The following is a 22,797-nucleotide window of genomic DNA, read 5'->3' on the forward strand; positions in this document are numbered from 1 at the left end:
CATCTCACAAAGTTCTTCAAAGGGCATTGTTCTCAAATCTACAAAATCTATAATATATATACACACATATACCTACATACATACATACATACCTATATGTATGTATGTATATATACATACATACATACATATATACATATATATATATATATATATATATATATGTATGTATATATATATATATATATATTTTTGGGCTCAAGCCATGGCGTCCTGATGGAAGGTTCCTTTTTGGTAGCTTCCTTGGGTAAATAACTACTAAGATATTCCCAGAGAATTTAACCACAGGTTATCACAGAATTCTAACTTCTGGAGCGAGTATCCTAAAGGTTTCCCTTTTAAGACATCGTATATCAACAGGGGACGCATGTATTAACGCGCCACATAGCTATCTACACCCCGAACAGAGTTAATGCTTCGGTGTGTAAGGGCTGAGAATAGCTGGGAGCCGTTCCATAGCTAATCTCATTCGTGGCTACTACTGATACTCGAGACGTAAACAAACGGGCGCCATTGCTTAAATGACGTCACGTCCGTCTTTATCCTTTGTTCAGTAGCTCGCCCTACTTAGACGGATTTTCCCTGTGCTTCACTTATCGCTTTGCATCTACGTAATGTCGCTACCTTCAGCCTCGCCTTCTTCTGGAAAGTTGAGTACAAGGTTCCAGTATTGTTTAGTTAAGCTCTGACCGTAAAGTAAATATTACTTTCCGAGATAATTGCTGTTTTGTGGCAGAGCTGTGCCTCTACCGGACCCGCCATTTTATGGCGTCGTTGTTGTTATGCATGCCTTATTTAGTTAGCCACAACAATGCTTCCGGCCTTATTTACTAATCGATTACATTAGTTTATTTAGTCTTCATAGCTAGGAACTTTTATATCGTGTTTCGACGCTTTTTATCGGTCATCGATTGACCTCATACCAGTCTGCTTCTATAGCCCCCAGGCCAGAGCGCCTGTATATAAGTGTTCATGCATGATTTTATTAGTGATCCTAGGCTAAGTTATGAAGATAGTGGCATTATTTTACAATACTTTCGACCGTGATGCAAGTGTTTTTTTTTCGCCTTCAGGGACCATATAGGGGATAGGTTAGTTAGTGTCCCTTCCTAACCTAACCTCCTGGTAGGACCCCTATATGCTTCCTTCATCCCCTGCCTTGGCACTCCCTCTGTTTAGCCTTGATTTCCTTTCTGAGTAAGGGGATCAAGTGTCTAATGGAGTATTCATCGCCTCTCAGTCCTCCCTAAGGGAATGAACCCCCCTTAGGGTTGCGTCCGAGAGTGAGGTTAGGCTAGCCCTTCCTCTATGGCTAGGAATAGTCTATGACTGCCCTGCCATAGCGATATGTCTTCTATCCTTCCTAGTTCAGGACTCCTAGCCCTGTTCTAGGTTAGGTTTTGGAAGGTTACTCTGTCCCCTGCTGAAACTATACCCATGCACCGTTTCAGCCTGGCGGCCTCATCTTAGGTTAGGGAGTGTCCTCCCTTTCCCTAGTGGCCGCTCTGGTACAGATCCCCTTCCTTGGAAGACTCTTCTCTTCTCCCCTCCCCACCTATCTCTTGTATAGCCTAGCCTACACTTAGGTTAGTCTATACCCATCTGTCCCCTGTCCTACAACTCCTCCTTAGGGCGGAGTGATAGGGCTACCTTGAGCTTCCTTGTGCAGTCCGCTCTGGTACATATACCCTTCATAGTGTCCTATGGGGTTAGCCACTGGATGCGTTCTTCATGTGGAGGTCTCTCCCCTCTTGGGTGTCCCCTAGTCCTCCCTTGGGCTACCCTAGCCCCCGGTCCTCTGCGACCCCAGCTCCTGGGTGATAGAGCCTGCCTCTATCATGGGTACACCCTCTCAGGGGGGGATGTCTGGATTCCATGGCTGGACTTCTTACATCCCTCCCCCTGTCTCTCTCACTATCCGGGTGCCGGTCCCTTGCCGCCTCCACTGTCGGCGATACCTGCCTCCTACCTTGGTGACTCTCCCCTACCCTCATGCCGCCAGCCCCTCCGCTTGCCGGGGGACTGTCGACCGCCGCCGGCTCCCGCCGACGGCCTTCCTCCTTCCTCCTAGCTTCACCGTCCGCCAGCCGGTCGGCCACCGGACTGCCGGCATTCACTGCCGGCAACCTGGTTCAGCTATAACCATCCTTATCCCAGTCACCAATCCGGCATCCTCCGACCGCCGGAGCCGCCGCTCCTCTGCCGGCGTGCCGCCGTTGTGCCGGCGGCCGCCACCCTGGCTTTACTCTTGACTTACATTTTGTCTGTCCTAATGCCAGAAACTCTGCTGGAGCGGCCTCCGGCGTGCCGGAGGTCTGCCGGAACCTCCTGGAGGCGTCAAGGATACTTGCACCCCCTTCTCCTAGCTATCACTTGTATACTGATAGCCCTACACTGCAAACAGATAGCCTGTTACACTCTTTAGACCAGTGCCTTGGTACTGTTCTATTAGTAAGCATGCTGTCCCTTTGCATTCTTCAATATTCCAGCATGCTGCGTGCATCTTAGCGCGGCTGGTTGCCGGAAGCAGTTACCTTAAGGGACCTGTTAACTCCCTAATCTGGGACTGAGTGATCTCAGTCCCAAACTTATCCTTGGTTTTCCACGGAATTCCATTGCCCTGTGGAATTTCAGGGAATACTATCCTGTGCCTTTGGCCATCTCGGATTACCCATGGATAAAGCTTGCGGTAGCCAGACGGGCGAGATGCATGGAGTATGTTTTCTTTACTACTTCAATCTCTATGCATCACTCCCTTCATTAAGTTAAAATTAATGATTAATGTTAACTTAGCTTAAGAGCCATTTTTATGACTCCCCCCATACTCATTTTCTCTTTCTTCCACAGGAGGAGCAGACGAAGTGTGACTTCGACTTCTGCGCTGTGAAACGCCCGCACTTCTACGGGCATACGGCTTGCAGGACTCACGCCCCTTGTGCTGACAAGAAAGGGGATCTGAAATTCTGGAACCCACTGAATTGTACGGTCTGCCAGGCTCACCTAGTTGATGCCTTCCATAACCCTCCCTCAGCGGAGGTCAGGGACATTTCTCGGGAGAAGTTACGCAAGTGGGTGCGTGGCTTCCAGAAGAATGCCACCGGACCGTACCTGGCCACTGAAGAATTGAGGTCACTCCTGTTCCCTAAGGCCTCCCCTGATTCTGTGGTTCCCAAGGATGCGATTCCCACTGTCCAAATTACAGTGGAACCTGATGTTGTCATGGCTCAGTCCATGCACGAGTGCCGCCTGGATTCTGAAGATGACGAACATATGTCGGACGTCTCGGAAGACACGGAGAAGACTCTTATGGCTCAAGGAGCGGAAGATGACGAAGACCAGGTGGAATACGCCGAGTCGGAGCAAGAGGTCGCTCCTCCTTCCATCTCCGCTCCTACTCCTACACCGACGGAAGTATCTATCCCGTCTACCTCCACGACCCCGGATCCCTCTTCTTCCACTCAAGAAATGATCCGGCTGATTAGAGCCGTCATGGACGACAGGTTAAAGGAGAATCAGGAGTTCATCAGGTCCATGATGGGATCCAGAGAACCGAAGAGGATTTCGGTTAAGGATCTCCCCGCTTGCTCACATGCCAACCCGTGGAGGTATGCTGAGCATATGGTTATCGCGACCGGCAGGATCTTTATCAGCGACAAGATCGGCACGGTCCCTTTGGAAGACGTGGAGTTCTTCCCAAACTTTGAGGCCTACCCGGACTGTTACGTCCGACTTCGTTCCGAACCTGCCTCTAAGGAAGAGACCGAACCGAAGGAAGAGATAGTGTTCGATCTCGCGAAGGCCCAGGCTATGCTAGCCAACACATTCAAGAGTAGGGGTTTTACCTGCTCTAAGCTTCCGGCCCTGAGCAAGAAGCACCCTACTTATGTCGCACCTGAAAATGCGGTACTTCCATTCTTGGAAAAGGCCTTCGCTGCGTGCCTTAAGGATGTGGAGGAGGGGAAAGCCTGCCCTGCACTGGAGGAGTGCAGACCCTTCTCCATAGTTACTCCCCCTGACGCTCGACACTGGAAGGATATCCAGCATACTTTCGTCGTGGGAAAGCTAGATCCTGACGTCGCCGGACGTCAGTTTAATGAAGACCTCCCTAAGCTCAACGATCACCTCCTTCGTCGGGAACAAGATACGAAGGAGAGGCTCGCAGCATCTATGTCTCACCAAGTCCAACTTGAAATTATGGCCTGTGACACCAGAGTACCAGACCACTACATGGTACTCTCCAAATCCCACATGACTACAGTGATGAAGGACTTGTACCACTTCATGAAGGCTCGGAGAGCCTGTCGTGAATTCGTGTTCGCAGGTGCCACTGTGAAACACGAACCCCGGAGGCTGATTTCCTCCAACATCTGGGGCAAACACCTCTTTCCTTCTGACCTTGTGAAGGAAATCACTGACAAAGCCGCCACGGAGAATAGGAACCTTCTCCACAAGTGGGGCATGTCAAGAAAAAGGAAATCCTCTCAGGACGACGGACCTCAACCTAAGAGGAAATCCCTAAAACAGAAACCCCAGCAACGTCAACATAGACGTCAGTTTCCGGGACCCGCTACCTCCCAAGTGGCAGCTCAGCCACAACAGACCTTTCAATTGGTCACCCAACCGGTGTTGTCACAGTCACCGGTCTTCACCCCTGCTTTCGAGCAACAGACAACTACCTTTCGTCCCAAAGGTAGAGGCTCAAACAGAGGTGCAAGCAGAGACGCATCTCGCCGTCCCTCCAGAGGCAGAGGAGAAAAGGGAGCTAGCGGCCGAGGCAGCAAGCCCTCGGGACACCAGAAGCAATGAAGTGCTTCCGGTGGGAGGAAGACTCCTCCAATTCCAGGATCGTTGGACCTTCGATCCCTGGGCACACAGCATCGTCAAGAAGGGTCTAGGCTGGAGTTGGACTCAACCACCCCCAACATTCCAGCAATTCTTCCAACAATCAACCCCCCTTCTGGAAGAATATGTCCTAGATCTCTTGAACAAGAAGGTGATAAGGAAGGTAAAGTCCACCAGGTTCCAAGGAAGACTGTTTTGTGTCCCCAAGAAAGACTCCGACAAACTCAGAGTCATTCTGGACTTATCCCCCCTCAACAAGTTCATAGCGAACGACAAGTTCAAGATGCTGACTCTTCAACAAATAAGGACCCTTCTGCCTCGAGGTTCCTACACGGTCTCCATAGACCTGGCGGATGCCTACTGGCACGTTCCAATGAACCATCACGCTTCCTCCTACCTAGGATTTCGACTCCAAAGGAAAAGCTACGCCTTCCGGGCCATGCCCTTCGGCCTCAACGTGGCCCCCCGGATCTTCACAAAGCTGGCGGACGCCATAGTACAACAGCTCCGCCTCCGAAACGTCCAGGTGATGGCCTACCTCGACGACTGGCTAGTCTGGGCTCCATCGCCCGAAGATTGTGTAAAATCTTGCAACAAAGTCACCCAGTACCTAGAACACCTGGGATTCAAGATCAACGAGAAGAAATCTCGCCTCTCTCCAGCTCAGAAGTTCCAGTGGTTGGGAATCCAATGGAACCTTCAGTCACACCGCCTTTCCATCCCCCAGAAGAAAAGGAAGGAAATAGCAGGGTCTGTCAAGCGACTGCTGAAATCCAAACGAATTTCAAGACGCCAGCAGGAACGAGTTCTAGGCTCTCTACAGTTCGCCTCAGTAACAAACCCAGTGCTTCGTGCACAGCTAAAGGATGCCGCGGGAGTCTGGAGACGTTCTGCATCCATCGCTCGAAGAGACCTCAAGAGACGGCTTCCAAACAGACTTCGACTTCTCCTAAAGCCGTGGTCAGAAGCAATGGCCCTGAAAAGGTCCATTCCTCTTCAACACCCCCCTCCATCACTCAACATCCACACGGACGCTTCGCTGGAGGGTTGGGGAGGTCACTCCCACCAAAAACAGGCTCAAGGCACCTGGTCTCCCCTGTTCAAGACGTTCCATATAAACATCTTGGAGGCCATGGCGGTCCTTCTAACTCTGAAGAAATTATCCCCGCCGCCCTCGATCCACATTCGTCTAACCCTAGACAACTCGGTGGTAGTTCGTTGTCTCAATCGCCAAGGCTCAAGATCGCCCCAGATAAATCAGGTGCTTCTCCCAATCTTCCGTCTGGCGGAGAAGAAGAAGTGGCACCTGTCTGCAGTTCACCTACAAGGATTCCGCAACGTGACAGCGGATGCTCTATCTCGGACAAACCCGATAGAGTCGGAATGGTCTCTAGACGCAAGATCGTTTTCCTTCATCTCTCACCAAGTCCCAGAACTTCAGATAGATCTCTTTGCAACGAGCGACAACAATCAACTTCCTCGGTATGTGGCCCCGTACGAGGACCCCAAGGCAGAAGCAGTGGATGCCATGTCACTGGACTGGAACAGATGGTCCAAGATCTACCTGTTCCCTCCCACCAACCTTCTGTTGAAAGTCCTTTCCAAATTGAGAACCTTCAAAGGGACAGCGGCCCTAGTGGCTCCCAAGTGGCCCCGGAGCAACTGGTACCCCCTGGTCCTGGAGCTGCAGCCCAAGCTGATCCCTCTCTCGGGCCCAGTTCTCACTCAACAAGTACAGAAGTCGACTGTCTTCGCTTCATCATCGAAAATCAAGGACCTTCATCTCATGATTTTCTCTCCCTAGCCGCAAAGAAGAGGTTTGGGATCTCGAAGAAAAGTCTGGACTTCCTAGAGGAATACAAGACCGAATCCACGAGACGGCAATACGAATCATCCTGGAGGAAATGGGTCTCCTTTGTCGAGACAAAAAATCCTAAAGAAATCACGATTGATTTCTGCATGTCCTTCTTTATTCACCTTCATGGACAGGGATTAGCAGCCAATACGATTTCAACCTGCAAATCGGCCTTGACCAGACCAATTCTATATGCTTTCCAAATTGATCTGTCCAGCGACATCTTCAACAAACTACCGAAAGCATGTGCTCGCCTACGCCCAGCACCCCCACCGAAACCGATCTCCTGGTCACTAGACAAGGTGCTCCATTTCGCTTCCAACTTGGATAATGATTTATGCCCTCTCAAGGATCTGACTCAGAAAGTTATATTTCTCTTTGCTCTTGCTTCAGGAGCTCGAGTCAGCGAAATAGTGGCATTATCAAGAGAAGAAGGACACATCCTGTTTACCGATACAGGAGACGTTACCCTCTCCCCTGATCCGACGTTTCTCGCCAAAAATGAATTACCCACCAAAAGATGGGGCCCCTGGAGAATATGCCCCCTGAAGGAAGATGTCTCTCTATGCCCAGTAGAGAGCCTCAAGGTCTATCTTCGCAGAACTTCGAACTTTGGTGGAGGCCATCTCTTCAAAGGAGAAACATCGGGCAGCGACCTGTCACTGAAACAATTAAGAGCGAAAATCACCTACTTCATTCGCAGAGCGGATCCCGACAGTACACCCGCTGGTCATGATCCTAGGAAAGTTGCATCATCTCTGAATTTCTTTCAGAGCATGGACTTTGAAAGCCTTAAAAACTTCACAGGTTGGAAGTCCTCGCGCGTTTTCTTTAAACATTATGCGAAACAAGTGCACGAAGTCAAACATTTTGTGGTAGCCGCAGGTAGTGTTATGAAACCTGCACCTAACTCTGCGTAGAACAGTGAGTTACTTGGGACTCTAACTCTTCGGGTGCCTATGTTGACCCTCGAGCGATACATAGTGATGTTGAAAACACTTAGTGCTTTTATAACTGTTCTTATCCCAGGTGAAATGTCATAGTTGTCACATAAGTGCCGCATGCCCTGAGCATGATGTGTTTTAATCAAGACTTGCGTTCCTCGAGAACGAGTACCTACTAATAAACTTGAAATTCCTTTTCAGATTCAAGAGCAAGTCTTTATTACTATGTACATTATAATTACTGTAAATGAACTTTACTTATTGCTGTAATTTATTTAATTTCTGCATTTGTGAAATAAAATTTCTATTTTATTATCTGTGCTTCTCAATCAGCTCCTACTTACTATGAAATACATGCCTGTCATAGTTTTATTATCCCCTTTTCCTTATGGTTATGGAGAAATTAAGACACTAACTCTTAATTTATATTCACTCTGATTATGTATGTTCCAATACGAATACTTACTCTTCATACCCTGGAGATGAATCATCCTTCTCGACATACAGTGCCCAACCACCACTAGTCTGCTTTCAGAATGTTCCTATACAAATACCAAACATTCAGCTTCATCTCCAAGTCCTTCAAGTTCTTCTATCAGAATGAATAGCCCTTCAATACCACTTTGACGTCGGCATAGCCCGTGGGAACTTCACTGCCAAGGGGGGCAGGATGCTTCTTCCCTACGGTTCTTTACCAAGATTACTATGCTAATTTGTCAATACCTTGGCACTTACTATTAGGGGAAAATCTACCACGATACATTGATTCTCTGGTATTCTTCCATCAGGACGCCATGGCTTGAGCCCAAAAAACGGATTTTGAGCGAAGCGAAAAATCTATTTTTGGGTGAGATAGCCATGGCGTCCTGATGGACCCTCCCTGCTACTTCGTCCAGTTTTAAGGTCCCACCCTGCTCTGCTGTATCATGGTGATGGGCAAGCAACTGGCTTCAGGATAAAGACGGACGTGACGTCATTTAAGCAATGGCGCCCGTTTGTTTACGTCTCGAGTATCAGTAGTAGCCACGAATGAGATTAGCTATGGAACGGCTCCCAGCTATTCTCAGCCCTTACACACCGAAGCATTAACTCTGTTCGGGGTGTAGATAGCTATGTGGCGCGTTAATACATGCGTCCCCTGTTGATATACGATGTCTTAAAAGGGAAACCTTTAGGATACTCGCTCCAGAAGTTAGAATTCTGTGATAACCTGTGGTTAAATTCTCTGGGAATATCTTAGTAGTTATTTACCCAAGGAAGCTACCAAAAAGGAACCTTCCATCAGGACGCCATGGCTATCTCACCCAAAAATAGATTTTTCGCTTCGCTCAAAATCCGTTTTATATATATATATATACATACATATACATATATACATATATATACATATATATATATATATATATATACATACATATACATATATACATATATATGTATATACATACATATATATGTATATACATATATATATATATATATATATATATATATATATATATATATATATATATATATATATATATATATATACTGTATATATACACACACACATATATATACAAGACTTCCTCCGAGCGGCTCAACATATATATATATATATATATATATATATATATATATATATATATATATATATATATATATATATATATATATATATACTGTATATATACACACACACATATATATACAAGACTTCCTCCGAGCGGCTCAACACACACATATATATATATATATATATATATATATATATATATATATATATATATATATATATATATATACATACTCACATACAGTGTTTGTTTTCTAGTTTCTCTAAAAAATTTCCTTTTGATTAATATTACTAATTTCCAACTACAGTATTCCTAAGCATAATTTGTCTTTCATCACTGAGATATTTTCAGAAATTAACTGGCAATTCTACAAATGATATTCTACTGTAGTTCTGCTTATGAACGAATCTTCAAAACATTCAGCAAGGAATCCCCAAACATACCTATAAAACGCAGATTTAATAAGAATATAGAATTTCTACCATTACGGATGATTCTATTGTAAGAAACCTATGTTTATTCTATTCCTTGAAGATGTTTTGATTGACTTACCTTGGAATTACAAGCTTAGTACGGTCTTATCAGTAAATATGAACTAGAACTCACACATACAAATATGTACCATGATTACCGTTTGTAGACAAACCTGGGAAGATTTTTTTTTTTATAAAAAGTAAAGGTAAAAAAATCATCTAATGCCATCAAGTTACTGAACAGGAATAGCCTGTGTACAATTTAACTTACTATGTCTTATAATTTTTACCTTAAGCAATTTCATGTAACATACATGACAACTACGTACTGAAACCAAATACTAACAAAGCACTAGCCATCAGGCAATTAATATTTTCCCCTTAATATAAGCCATAGGGACCAATCTTATGAAGTTCTTTTTTTTTTTTTTTAAACAACTGCCATTGAGATTATTTTAGAAAAATTTAGCAACCTAAGTCAATAATCATTCTTATTTCAGGTATCGTTCTTCTCTTATGAAGACAATACCTAAGTACTGTATAAAGATGACTGACTCCAGATTAAAATTCTTGCACCTAACTGTAAGAAGATTATTTTGCTAAATGCAACTTCTTGTGATGATTGAGAATTAGTTATACCTTCTTAACATAAAAAAGAAGCAGTGCAAATGTCTTGGTTAAAAGTCATCCTACAATCATACTGTACCACTTAGCATGGTACCTCCAATGTCTCTCTTAATAATATATAATTTTACATGAATGCAACGTGAAGTAGGACTCCATTTTATCCTGAAGATTTAAATTACTTTCTTTCTGTAAGAATAAAATCCATGCATAACGGCATGGAGCATGGTAAATTTCCCTTACAATTCATATATTAAAGATTGAATAAATTTGTACATTTAAAACCTGAACTAGAGACTATAGCATTTCTCTTTAACCTGTTCTGTACTGTATAGTAAAACTTGCTAACATCCGGTGTTAGGTAAAATGATAACGTTTATGTAAGAAGTTACTTAAAAATAATTTGTTAAATTGATTGGCTTGTTATTTTTCATTGAACCTGGAAGTCTAGGTCTATTGACAAATATAATTATACTTCGTTACTGGAAGGACAATTGTAATATCAATGAAATATACACTGTTATAGTAATCAAGCAGCTGGACTCAAACATCAGACAAGGGGTCCCTGGTCAAATCAGTTTATGATTAACTTTGGCCATATCGAAAGTGAAACACTAAACTTATGAATAATCAATATTCTTCTTTTTTGTGCTAAAACATTACGAATTTCAAGACAATATTTTAATTATCAATTATTGGACAAGTATCACACTATAGGTTTAAGAAATATGTCATTCTATAGCCCTACGGCAGTGTTTAAAATCTATGACCGATGAAGGTATATACACTATCTAATTTTACATTAACTGCTGCATCACTGATAAGACTTTCTGAGAATTTACCTTTTGAGAAAAATTTGTATATATAGAATGACCTGATAGTATACAGATAAAAAAATAATTATGCATAGTAATGACAAAATCTATGACCATCTCGACAAAAAAATAATGAGAACAATTTCACTTTCAAGAGAAGTTCTGCGATACTAGACTTTTCTAATGGTATATGATCAAACACTATATTGAGCACTGTAAATGAGCTACCTTCCATAGATATTTATTACCTCCTCTGTAACCTAATTGAGATGTAAACTTCTGAAAAAATGTTATTTTCATTAGTAAAATAAATTTTTGAATATACTTACCCGGTGATCATATAGCTGTCAGCTCTGCTGCCCGACAGAAAAACCTAAGGACAAAATACGCCAGCGATCGCTATACAGGTGGGGGTGTACATCAACAGCGCCATCTGTCGAGCAGGTACTCAAGTACTCCATGTCAACACAGAACCAATTTTCTCCTCTGCCCACTGGGTCTCTATTGGGGAGGAAGGGAGGGTCCTTTAATTTATGATCACCGGGTAAGTATATTAAAAAATTTATTTTACTAATGAAAATAACATTTTTCAATATTAAACTTAGCCGGTGATCATATAGCTGATTCACACCCAGGGGGGTGGGTAGAGACCAGCATTATGTGTTACATTAAGAGCTAAGTATTTTGTATTTCATTTTAGCAGTTATTCAAAATAACAAACATAAAATCAATAAGTACCTGGTAAGGAAGTCGACTTGAACAATTACTCTGCCTTTTTAAGTACGTCTTCCTTACTGAGCCTCGCGATCCTCATAGGATGCTGAGCGACTCCTAGGAGCTGAAGTATGAAGGGTTGCAACCCATACTAAAGGACCTCATCAAAACCTCTAATCTAGGCGCTTCTCAAGAAATGACTTTGACCACCCGCCAAATCAAGTAGGATGCGAAAGGCTTCTTAGCCTTCCGGACAACCCAAAAACAATAATAAAACATTTCAAGAGAAAGATTAAAAAGGTTATGGAATTAGGGAATTGTAGTGGTTGAGCCCTCACCCACTACTGCACTCGTTGCTACGAATGGTCCCAGAGTGTAGCAGTTCTCGTAAAGAGACTGGACATTCTTAAGATAAAAAGACGCGAACACTGATTTGCTTTTCCAATAGGTTGCGTCGATTATACTTTGCAGAGATCTATTTTGTTTAAAGGCCACGGAAGTTGCGACAGCTCTAACTTCGTGTGTCCTTACCTTCAGCAAAGCTTGGTCTTCCTCATTCAGATGGGAATGAGCTTCTCGTAATAACAGTCTGATAAAATAGGATAAAGCATTCTTTGACATAGGCAAAGATGGATTCTTAACTGAATACCATAAAGCTTCAGACGGGCCTCGTAAAGGTTTTTAAATAGAATTCAAGAGCTCTTACAGGACATAAGACTCTTTCTAGTTCATTTCCAACCATGCGATAAGTTTGGAATATTGAACGATATTGGTCAAGGCCGAGAAGGCAGCTCGTGTTTGGCTAGAAAACCAAGTTGTAGAACATGTAGCCGTTTCGGATGAGAATCCGATGTTCTTGCTGAAGGCATGAATCTCACTGACTCTTTTAGCTGTGGCTAAGCATATCAGGAAAAAAGTCTTTAAGGTGAGATCTTTCAGGGAGGCTGATTGTTGCGATTCGAACCTGTCTGACATAAGGAATCTTAGTACCACGTCTAAATTCCAACCAGGTGTAACCAAACGACGCTCCTTCGTGGTCTCAAAAGACTTAAGGAGGTCCTGTAGATCTTTATTGTTGGAAAGATCTAAGCCTCTGTGACGGAAGACTGATGCCAACATGCTTCTGTAACCCTTGATAGTGGGAGCTGAAAGAGATCGTTCTTTCCTCAGATATAAGAGAAAGTCAGCTATTTGAGTTACAGAGGTACTGGTCGAGGATACGGATACTGACTTGCACCAGTTTCGGAAGATTTCCCACTTCGATTGGTAGACTCTAAGGGTGGATGTTCTCCTTGCTCTAGCAATCGCTCTGGCTGCCTCCTTCGAAAAGTCTCTAGCTCTCGAGAGTCTTTCGATAGTCTGAAGGCAGTCAGACGAAGAGCGTGGAGGCCTTGGTGTACCTTCTTTACGCGTGGCTGACGTAGAAGGTCCACCCTTAGGGGAAGAGTTCTGGGAACGTCTACTAGCCATCGAAGTACCTCGGTGAGCCATTCTCTCGCGGGCCAGAGGGAAGCAACTAGCGTCAACCTTGTCCCTTCGTGAGAGGCGAACTTCTGCAGTTCCTTGTTGACAATCTTGAACGGAGGGAATGCATATAGATCTAGATGTGACCAATCTAGTAGAAAGGCATCTATATGAACTGCTGCTGGGTCCGGGATTGGTGAGCAAAATATTGAGAGCCTCTTGGTCATCGAGGTTGCGAAGAGATCTATGGTTGGCTGGCCCCAGGTGGCCCAAAGTCTCTTGCATACATCCTTGTGGAGGGTCCATTCTGTTGGAATTATTTGTCCCTTCCGACTGAGACAATCTGCCATGACATTCAAGTTGTCTTGGATGAACCTCGTTACTATTGAAATGTCTAGACCTTTTGACCAGGTGAGGAGGTCCCTTGCGATCTCGTACAATGTCAGAGAGTAGGTCCCTCCTTGCTTGGAGATGTACGCCAAAGCCGTGGTGTTGTCCGAGTTCACCTCCACCACTTTGCCTTGAAGGAGAGACCTGAAGCTTTTCCAGGTCAGACGTACTGCCAGTAGCTCCTTGCAGTTGAAATGCATTGTCCTTTGACTCGAGTTCCATAATCCCGAGCATTCCCTACCGTCTAATGTCGCACCCCAGCCTACGTCCGATGCGTCCGAGAAGAGAACGTGGTTGGTAGTCTGAACAGTCAGGGGAAGACCCTCTCTAAGGTTAATATAGTCCTTTCACCAAGTCAGACAAGACTTTAACTTTCCGGAAACCGGGATCGAGACTGCTTCTAGCGTCTTGTCCTTTTTCCAGTGAAAAGCTAGATGGTATAGAAGAGGACGGAGGTGTAGTCTTCCTAGTGACACAAATTGATCCACGGATGACAGTGTCCCTACCAGACTCATCCACAGCCTGACTGGGCAGCGTTCCTTCTTCAGCATCTTCTGGATGGATAGCAGGGCTGGGGGCTGATCGTCTTGTTCAGCAACGTCCTCATCAGAGGGTTCCTCATCCGAAACTGATGAGGAAACGGCAACGGAGTGGGCAACGTCTGACTCGCTGAATCCGGTCGCACTGGTGGATGCGTGACGGAGCCGGACGCAATATCATGGCACTGCTGCACAGTCTGTGAACTGTCAACAACCATGGGTGCGCGAGGAAGTACAGCGTCAACCCGAAACTGTCTAGACTGCTGGGTTGTGCAGTCAACACCCTACCGGGTTGCTGAGGTTGACGCACTGCGTCACAACAAGTCACCTCTGCTGGTTGTTGAACGTCTTCCTAGTGACACACTGAACGTCAACAACCACCTCCGAGCGTCGCTTAACGTCAACGTGCGACTGGCAACCCACACTGGGTCGCATCGGTGGAGGAACCACCTCAACTGGCAGACGCGAGTAGGATACCTCAGCGCAACAGGGCGCACAACCAACCAGTTGGAAGGTTGTTGGCCAGAAGGTTCTTCTCCGCACTTAAGTCCTCTATCAAGGACACAAGCTTGGACTGCATGTCTTGCAGCAAAGCCCATTAAGGGTCTACGGGAGCAGGTGTGGCAACAGACGGGGTTAGCGACTGAGGCGGAACCATTTACCATCCCTGGAAGCCTTGTTATGTGTGACATAATAGTACAGCAAAACTTCAAAGGCTCGACAAAAGTTGAGAAGTTGACCTGTAAACAACTTGGAGCGTCTCCTGGCTAGGCGCCAGGGCGAGTCTACCAGAATTGAGAAGTCTATTTGGGCAGAGGCATGAACTTCCAAGCCGAGAACTTCTCTCGTGTCCTATCAGACTCTCGCTCTATAAGCCAGTTTAAAAGAAGGGAAATCAAAGGCTGTATCCCTAAAACTCCTCCTGGTGCAAAAACCAGTCGCCTAGCCAACGTAACGCTCTCTAGGAGAGCGAGAGAGCACTAGCTTAACAACAACGGCTTTGAAGTAGCTAGGCCTAGTGTAAGTTCTGACGTTTAGGCGAACGAGGAGCAGCAGTTACAAGGTCCGGACGAAGATCCTTAAAAAATCATCATGATTTAATTAAAGTCCATAGGAGGCTAAGCAGCTTAAGGCTCCTCTCCAAATGACAGAGTCCTCAAAGGAATATCAGTAGGAGGGAGAACAGCACTTTCTCATCTACAGGAACCTTGTCCGAGAAAAGCTAGGTTATCTCAGTGAGTCTCTCACTGGTGCATTAGTAGCAGACCAGAAGGCAACGTCATGTAACTGCTTGACAGTCTGTGAACTGTCAACAACTGAACTGTCAACCACAACAGGTGCGTGAGGACATACAGCACTGGTGCATTAGTAGCAGACCAGAAGGCAACGTCATGTAACTGCTTGATAGACTGTGAACTGTCAACAACTGAACTGTCAACCACAACAGGAGCGTGAGGACATAGTGTTCACTCGAGACTGCTTTGACTGTCTATACTGAGCAGTCAAAACAACTCTAGAATGCGGAGGTTGACGCACAGCGTCAAAACAAAGCAACTTAACTCCACCCTCCTGTTGTTGTGGTAACTCGCGAACGTCAACGGAGGGTAGCGTGCGTCTGTGAACGTCAACGTGCGGCTGGCAGGGTACACTGCGCATGGGTGGTGGAACTCTCACAGGCGGAGTGCGGGAGCAGGTAGCGTCAGCGTCTACTGTACGCACAACCTTGGTTGGTTGTAGGCTAACGGGTGCAGCGTCAACCTTCTCCGCACGATACTCCTGCATAAAAGATGCTAACTGTGTCTGCATAGACTGTAGCAAAGACCACTTAGGGTCTACAGTAGCAGGTGCGGCAACAGACGGTGTTACTGCCTGTTGCGGTACCGCTTTGCCTCTCTTAGGAGGTGAGCAGTCGTCGGAAGACTGCAGCGAGTCCAAGATTTTGAGATGAAGATAAAACCCCTGCATAGCGAAAGCTCAAAACTAGAATAGTGTACTTCACCAAATAGTTGTGAAAACAAATCCAGTTAGTAACAGCGTATTTAGTAGGTCTTGCCAGTGGCACGACAGAGAGAAAATTGGTTCTGTGTTGACATGGAGTACTTGAGTACCTGCTCGACAGATGGCGCTGTTGATGTACACCCCCACCTGTATAGCGATCGCTGGCGTATTTTGTCCTTAGGTTTTTCTGTCGGGCAGCAGAGCTGACAGCTATATGATCACCGGCTAAGTTTAATATTGAAAAAGAAAACTTTATGATAATATTAACTTATCTTTAAACTGATGCCGATTAAATATTACAGCCTCCATCCCTGTTATCAGCTCTGACTTAAATATGAATATTTGATCTTGAGGCATCAGTATTCCTTTAGCTTTCATCACCTTTCCATATTATTATGGGAATTGGGTTGCCCACTAGAAAGTTTTTTGTTTTCTGGCTTCGGCTTTTGGACTTCAATGTGCAAGTAAATAAAGACATCTGAAAGAAAAGTAATATATCTTTATTCCTAATGTTTATCACCTTCAAACATAATCTGACTCTTGATAATTATTAATTTGATACAAACGAGTAACTTCTTAGGATTATCCATTAGAATAACTGGCATACCAACATATTCAAGAGATCAAGATAACAGCCACTTTTAACCTTAAACTTGAACATGCTGTGATGTTAACAAAAACATCTGAAGGAAAACCAGTGTAAATAACCAGAGTTCGTGAAAAAACAAGGATAAGACATATTTTAGCTTTAATTATCCAGAATTATATTAGCAATAAATGATATTCGCTAGATAATGGTTTTATTAGTACTATTCTTGATAAGGTTACCATTATTGTCATCACATTGGTAATATTGCATTTAAAGTTTTAAGAAGTGAATAAGATTGAAATCTCACTATTATATGGATGAATAGGTAATTAGGTATAATTATAGTTTTCTGATATAAAAGATGGACATTACAATACTGTATTTTCAAATACTGTACTTTAGGTACAATATCTTAAAATATTTCAATGAACTCTAATAATTTTCTGAAGGATATTAGTAAGCCAATTACAGATAAATTGGTCATATCAGCTACTCTCAGACATTGCCTAGCCCTTGCTATTGATGTGTCGTCAATTATTTGTCTCATAGTATAACGCAAAATGCGAGTTGATAAACAATTGGTATAAATCTTTTAACGTCTAATCGGAAAGTTTTTACCCATTGACATCTTACAACAGGTATACAAAGTGAGTTCTGTATCAGTATGATTTACTGATAATGGTTATATGTTGTTTGGGTCACAGATGCCATTCTGCCCCTAAATAAAAATAGGGAAATAATCACCTCAGATACACTAAGAAGTAAAAGTTGATAGATGTTGGTCAGAAGGTTACAAGATAGACAGTTGGAAGGCCAGCATAAAAAGAAGACATTAGTAGGGGCCACAGGAGAACTGTGCACGAGGTGCACTGATGGCAGTGTCCCTCGAAGGACAGAAACTGTTTGTCCAAGTATGTTAGGGGCGTGGTAGGGTCATCAGTGGATCTCACTTGGTGCACTACAGATGCTGTACAACTTAGAGAAATCTTTGCAGAATCCCTTATAGTTCCAGACCTGAGGGGGTTTTATTTATGTTTTTGAGGACAAGAGGTTTGGAAAATGGTTTCTTAACCATAATTTTATGAAGAATTTAAAAATCCATCAGACAAAAATACGCTAAGGGGGGGGGGGGATTTTTCAGAAAATGCGTTTTAAGTAGGTTACCCTTGTATTAATATAGCGTCATTTTTGCATCTAGAAGAATGTGGGGTTACTACATAATATACAGGTATTATGCGTCTATGCAATTTAACAATTGTTAACTTGTGTATATCACTGGAAAGCATATAAAATTATGCTCTCTTTTTATATAGACCACAAACATCAAAAGAAACTTAATGAATCAAATACAATAGATTTATTTTTTCACATTGTGGAGAAAATGTCGCACTTTTACAATGAAAATAGTAATATTCTATCAGAAATATTCAAAATCAACTTAACTTTTATTTTCTAGCTACTACTATTTACTGTCCCTTCAAAACGACGTATTCAATATTTTTCTGTGGTAGTTCTGTCATCAGCTAGAGCTTCTAGATCATATATAAAATGATATATTGTTTTTCAGAATTTTAAAACGTGGCAAAATGAGAATTCAGTATTTTTGATGCATTGGAATTGGTACTCTTTGATCTCATACTAACATGCATTTCCTAGCTACAGTTGACTTTTATTTCATTTTTATTTGTTGTGTATGTCTCTAAAACCTTATTGACCTGTTAACACACACTACAGATTTTTTTTATTTGTAGGGTGGTGGAGTTTTATGATGTCGGTGTTAAAATGACAAATTTGGAAGTGATATGACAAATTCGTAGATAATTTGTATTTTTCCTAACTATACAAACCTTAGCTATTTAATATGGGCATTACTTTCGGCGTAGCTGAAATGACGAGCCATTAGAATTTTAACGAGGGATTACTAACCCCTCGCTAGTTAGCAAGGGGGTAGGGAGGGGTAGCTTGCTACCCCTCCCCCCTCACACACCTGTGAATACTTCACTTTGCTTAGAGGTAGGACTTCCCGGGGGACAGGGCTGGCGGGCAAGTTTGATTAAATAGCTAAGGTTTGTATAGTTAGGAAAAATACAAATTATCTACGAATTTGTCATTTGTTCCGTAACTGAAATACAAACCACGCTATTTAATATGGGTGATTCAACCCTTACGTAGGGTGGAAAGTCCCAGCCATACTTGCTTTTGGCTTTTTGCCCGGGGACTCGGTATCTGAGTGTGTTAGTACTCAAAGATAAGGAGTCCCTGCACCTCGCAAGTGCCTTGCTCTGCAAGGACCGCAGCCTACGTAAGCTTGTGTGTGAAGGAATGAAGTGTGACTAGTCCTAGGAAGTTGACCTGAAGTCCTTTAGATGGAATTCCAAGATAGGACGCTCCCAATACCACCTCGTAATGATATGGGGACGTGACAGTATTATAGGATTTTGACGAAGGAAAAATCTATTTCTGGGGAGAGACCTGTGACGCCCGGCGAAAAAGTCCTTCTTTGTACTTTTTCTGATATAAATCTTCCAAATATACCAGAGAAAATTAAAAGCATGGAATGCAGAGGTTACAACCCTCGCGCGAGCACCTTGTTGGTGTCGTATATCTAACAAGGGCGTTTGTAAAACACTATTCACAGGCTGTCTTCCATTTAGATAATCCCTTCATCAAAGGGGGAGGGCCGTGACAGGCCCTAGAGAATACAGTTGGGTTACCCTACCGACACCTACCACTCGCGCTCACCAGGTCATCCTTCTGCAAGAACATATGGCTTGGCAAGGAAAGGGTGGGTCCGTACAAAAATAATCGGGAAGGGTTTCGCCGGGCGTCACAGGTCTCTCCCCAGAAATAGATTTTTCCTTCGTCAAAATCCCTTTTCTGGGTCGACCTGTGACGGCCGGCGAAAAAGTACCAGAGAATGCCTTCCAAGCCCAATAAATTAATAACAATGAGGAGAATACAATCACCATGTACGACAACATACATATACCAAAGGCACTTCCCCCAATTTTGGGGGGTAGCCGACAACAACAAGAAACAAAACAAAAAGGGGACCTCTACTCTCTACGTTCCTCCAGCCTAACCAGGGACTCAGCCGAGTTCAGCTGGTACTGCCTTAGATGTACGACAATACTATGATATAATAAAGTAATCGTCCAATTACCAACCAGCCAAATGACATAGGGAACGTAAGGTTAAATAATAATGACGACAAGGAACCAACTGAGTGTCGAATCGCAAAAGGCATCAAACCTTACATGTCTAAGTACGTATATCTAAACATTAAAGGAACGGTAACTACAATAACAGTTAAACCATAGGAATTAAACATGGCAAATATCATAGGGCTAACGAACTACCAAGGAGAGCGGCGACGTGGTGTGAGTGGCGGGTAGGAGGGAGAAGAGAAGAGATGGAAGAAAGGAAGAAGAGGAGATTAATGGGGAGAGATAAGGCTCCCCTCTGCCATCGTCGGGTATTTAAGGGCCTGTAAGATCTTTAGATATTGGCGTTTGACAACCATAGGGGATTTCCAACCCGTATATTTTTTAAAATCATCAAAGTCCCTGTTCTGGAAGTCATTGTTGGAGGCATCTACTGTCCGTATATCATGAGCCTGGGGAAATGATTCCGGATTAGTATGTTTAATGAAGTAGAGGATTTGTTGCCTGATACCGTGAATGGAAATAGTACCTCCTTGTTCCCTGATAACCAAGGGGCCAGACGAGCGGGTGGCAGTTCTAGCTAAAAAGGGGCTTGAGAGTGTGACTGTACACGGAGAAAAATCCTGGGGATGAAGAATAATCTTCCGAGGGGAGCACCTATTTTGCGGATCCTCATTTTTTAGCTAGGGAAGCTTTGTCTGGAAAAGGAGTACTTCGGCTGAAGGGAGGAAATCTATGTTTTCCGGGTTTCGTGAGAGAGCTGCTAGTTCTGATGTTCCATCACCTGAGGCCATAGCCGTTAGAAATAAAGTCTTCCTAAGAAGAGTGATATAAGAGCAGGATTCATTGTCCGTGTCCATCGCAAGTTTGAGAACACCATTCAGAGACCAAGAGTCCTTTTGTGGCCGAACCGAAGGTCGAAGCCTAGCACATGTTTTTGGTGTTGATGAGAAATAGGAATCAGCTAGGTTAATGTTGAACCCAACAAGGAAGATCTTCTTCAAAGCTGACTTGATGGTGGTTAAAGTGCTAACTGTTAGGCCTTTGACAAATAGGAACATCAAGAAAGAGATGGCTAAATGCGGGGACATACGAGTATGGTCTGCACTCTTAGGGGACCTACTAGTTGTTAACGGCCGAATCATATTGGCGAATTGTCGAGTCCCTTTTGTCCCATTCGATGAAGAGATCGTTTCCGGTTCAATGTTCGCATCTCTACGAGCTGCCAACTTCCTGTAGTCCACAAAGTTAGAGTTTTGGCTATCCTTGAGTAATCTGACACAGTGAGTTTGGATACTCGGGTCAGTTTGAGGAACGGGATCCGGATGGGACTGAGTTTCGACTCGAGGAGGAGAGGAAACCAACTGTTCTTGGCCAGTGAGGTGGTACTAAAGCCACTGCGCCCCGGAAGGAGCGTAGTTTGTGTAAAAGTTTTTAGAAGATTCCCTGGGGGAGATATGGAAATCTTCTTCTAATGGTTCCAATCCCGGGGTAATGCGTCCATGGCATAAGCCCGAGGGTCCAGGGTTGGGGTCACATAACAAGGAAGTTAGTGATTCATCTGAGTTGCGAATAGATCTACCTGGAGGCCTGGAACGAGCCTGAGTATCCACCGGAATTAAATTATGTCTAGAGACCATTCTGACTCCAGTGGATCCGTCCTGGATAGTGAGTCCGCTCTCATATTCTGGCCTCCCGCTAGGTGAGGTGCTGACAGGAACCAGTTCTCTTCTGTTGCCCAGGCGAAGATAGTGACCAGGATCTGATTCAGGTTGGGTGACTTGGATCCTCCCCTGTTGACGTAGTGTACTGCGTCTGTGCTGTCTGACACTACTCTGATGTGGGTCGACCTCGGAGGAGTCTCTCTCTTCAGGGTCAAGAACACTGCCATGGCTTTGAGAACAATGATATGGGACTGTTTCATGGAGAGTGACCAAGAACCTGAAACATCTGATGTTCGGAGTAATCCCCCCCATCCACTTAGAGACGCGGCTGTATGGAATGTCACTTGTGGAGGTGGGAATTGTAGAGGAACCGATTTGGAGAGGTCCTTCGGTTCGGACCATGGGCGTAGTCTCATTTTCAAGACAGAGGGGATCTTCGAGACCATGTCTCTTATAGGTACTGTAGCTCTCTTTCTCCAAACTCGATTGATGTCTTTGAGTTTGGCTTTTATTAGGAGATCTGTTACTGAAGTGAATTGGAAAAGTCCGAGGATACTTTCTAAGGCTCTTCGGACACCTGTTTGTGTTTGAGAAAAATTTCCTCTTACCTTTTGGAAGGGAGAGACAACGTGTGCTTCGAAAGGTCCCACTGAATGGCTAACCATTCTAAGCGGACTGATGGTTGCAGGCGAGATTTTTTGGAGATTGACCCGAAATCACAGGTTGTCGAGAAATTGAAGTAATTCCTTCGTAACTCTGTTGCCTTCTATGACCGGCCGGGCCCAAATGAGCCAACCGGCCAGATAAGCAATGATCTGTATCTCTTGGTTCCTGAGTTGTTCTAACACTCTCTCTCCCAGTTTCGTGAATATCCTGGGATCAATGTTGAGGCCAAAGGGCATGTCTTGAACACAAAGGCTTTCCTGCTTAGGCGGAAACCCAGATAAGAAGAGAAGTTTCGAGCTATAGGCGCAAGATAATAGTCGTCGGTAAGATCGACAGAGGTGGTGACGGTCCTACGGGGTAGTAAGGTCCGTACCTGAGAGATAGTCAACATCCGGAACTTGTCGCAGAGAATGTAAGAGTTTAGCTTGACAAGTCCAGGTCCACTCTCAATGCCGACAAGCCTTTCTTCGGAATTGTGAACAGGTGGCTTTGGAACT

The 22,797-nt window shown here is 44.1% G+C and overlaps 1 long non-coding RNA gene across 1 annotated transcript in view; it reads right to left on the bottom strand.

Annotated features, from left to right (window-relative positions):
* Positions 1-16,502: 16,502 nt before the first annotated feature.
* The window catches only part of LOC137654526 (uncharacterized), a 58,832-nt gene continuing 52,537 nt past the window's right edge, over positions 16,503-22,797 (bottom strand). The window contains exon 3 of the long non-coding RNA XR_011046649.1: positions 16,503-16,695. This is a non-coding gene — a long non-coding RNA (uncharacterized lncRNA). The remainder of the gene's footprint in view (positions 16,696-22,797) is intronic.

This window comes from Palaemon carinicauda, chromosome 15 (genome assembly GCF_036898095.1).
Source record: "Palaemon carinicauda isolate YSFRI2023 chromosome 15, ASM3689809v2, whole genome shotgun sequence".
Lineage (NCBI taxonomy): Eukaryota > Metazoa > Arthropoda > Malacostraca > Decapoda > Palaemonidae > Palaemon > Palaemon carinicauda.